Source organism: Bubalus bubalis, chromosome 5 (genome assembly GCF_019923935.1).
Source record: "Bubalus bubalis isolate 160015118507 breed Murrah chromosome 5, NDDB_SH_1, whole genome shotgun sequence".
Classification (NCBI taxonomy): domain Eukaryota; kingdom Metazoa; phylum Chordata; class Mammalia; order Artiodactyla; family Bovidae; genus Bubalus; species Bubalus bubalis.
Window position 1 is genome coordinate 122,205,666 of NC_059161.1, and position 1,737 is coordinate 122,207,402.

Below are 1,737 nucleotides of genomic sequence, written 5' to 3' on the forward strand. Positions count from 1 at the left end.
CAAATATTGCATGATTCTACTTTTATGAGTTACTCAGGCTTGCCGAAATCATAGAGACAGACAGTAGAACGGTGGTCGCCAGGGGCTGGGAGAGGCGGGGTGAGCAGTTGTTGTTTGGCAGGTATAGAGTTTCAGCTTCACAAGATAAAAGGAGATATGGGGGTGGACACTGGTGATAGAGGCTCATCAATGTGAAGGTATTTGATACCAGTCATTTAAGAACATTTAAAGATGTCTCAGACGCTGCCCAGACGCTCTCCCCCTGCAGGTCTCACCTGCTCAGAGAGGATCACCCCATCCCCCTACAAAGCAGTCTCCCTCTCCTTTTCCACCATGGTGTCCACTTCATTCTCCCCAGTGCTCAGCACATTGTGAGTGTCTCATTTGCTTCACCGTCTGCTTGCTGTCTGTCCTCCCACCAGAGTGAAGCTCCACGTCGGCCCCCGCCGACCTGGGCCCGCTCAGTTTATGCTTGCTTCCCTGCCTTGGGTTAATACTGTCCTGACAGCAGATGCTGAGGTGGAGTTTGGGGTACGAGATTATTACTAGGGACCAATAACTGTGAAGGGAAGCAAGCAGAAGCTGGGCTGGACCACAGGGGAAGCTGGCCTACAGGCCGTGCGGGCCTGGCAAAGGCTGGGCCAGCCAGGCGGGTGCTCTGGAGTAAGGACTACCTGCAGGAGCTGTCCAACATGGCACCGACGTGCCCTCCTTGTTTGCGCCCCAGGGAGGGAGGGACCTAGGGCTCAGCAGTTCCCTGCAGCTGGGGCAGATCCCCAGGAGCTGGGCAGACCCCCAGGGACCGGCCACTGGCTGCTCTCGACCTCACTCCTCGCAGCTCGGTGGCAAGTTCATCTTGAAGGGGCTCCTGGCAGGGCTGCTCCATGTCTCTGCCAACTCCCAACTCCTAGCACAGTGCCTGGAACACAGCAGATGCTTGGCACTTAATGAATGAATGAATGAACACTTGATGGAATCTTGAAATACAGATAGGATTTGGAGAAGACAAGGCAGATGCGTGTTCCATGCAAGAAGCACAGCTTGTGCAAAGGTAAAAAGGCATGGAGAAAAACAAGAACTGTTCCCAAATCAGCACGTACTAAGACAGAGTTAAATTTCCACGCAGGAGTGTTGTATGAAAGTGGAGAAGGTTAGCACTTCCCTTGACAAGGATAGAAGAGGCTCTCCGGCCTGACCACACGCATACGGTTAAGGCATGGCCACCAACTTCGTGGCATCTAACCACTTTTTTCTAAGTGGGGCTCTGTGATAACCTAGAGGGGTGGGGATGGGTGAGAGGTAGGAGGGAGATCCAAGAGGGAGGGGACATACGTACACCTATGGTTAATTCATGTTGATGTATGACAGAAATCAAACCAATACTGTAAAGTATTGATCAATCAATTAAAAATAAATTTAAAACAGAAACTCAAGTGAAAATTAAATGAAGTTTAGGATAGTGATGTGGAGATTTTATAAATTATGTAAAATTAAATTTTCTAGTACTCTTCTACTTTCTAGTACTCTAGTACTCTAAATTACTCCAGTACTCTTGCCTGGAAAATCCCATGGATGGAGGAGCCTGGTAGGCTGCAGTCCATGGGGTCGCGAAGAATCGGACACAATTGAGCGACTTCACTTTCACTTTTCACTTTCATGCATTGGAGAAGGAAATGGCAACCCACTCCAGTGTTCTTGCCTGGAGAATCCCAGGAGGATTCTCCAGAGGAGCCTGTT

At 49.9% G+C, this 1,737-nt stretch overlaps 1 non-coding gene across 1 annotated transcript; it reads left to right on the top strand.

The window, feature by feature from the left end:
• Positions 1-1,128: 1,128 nt before the first annotated feature.
• On the top strand, positions 1,129-1,254 carry LOC112585339. The gene has a single exon (XR_003109811.3). It is a non-coding gene; the product is annotated as a U6atac minor spliceosomal RNA (small nuclear RNA).
• Positions 1,255-1,737: the final 483 nt, after the last annotated feature.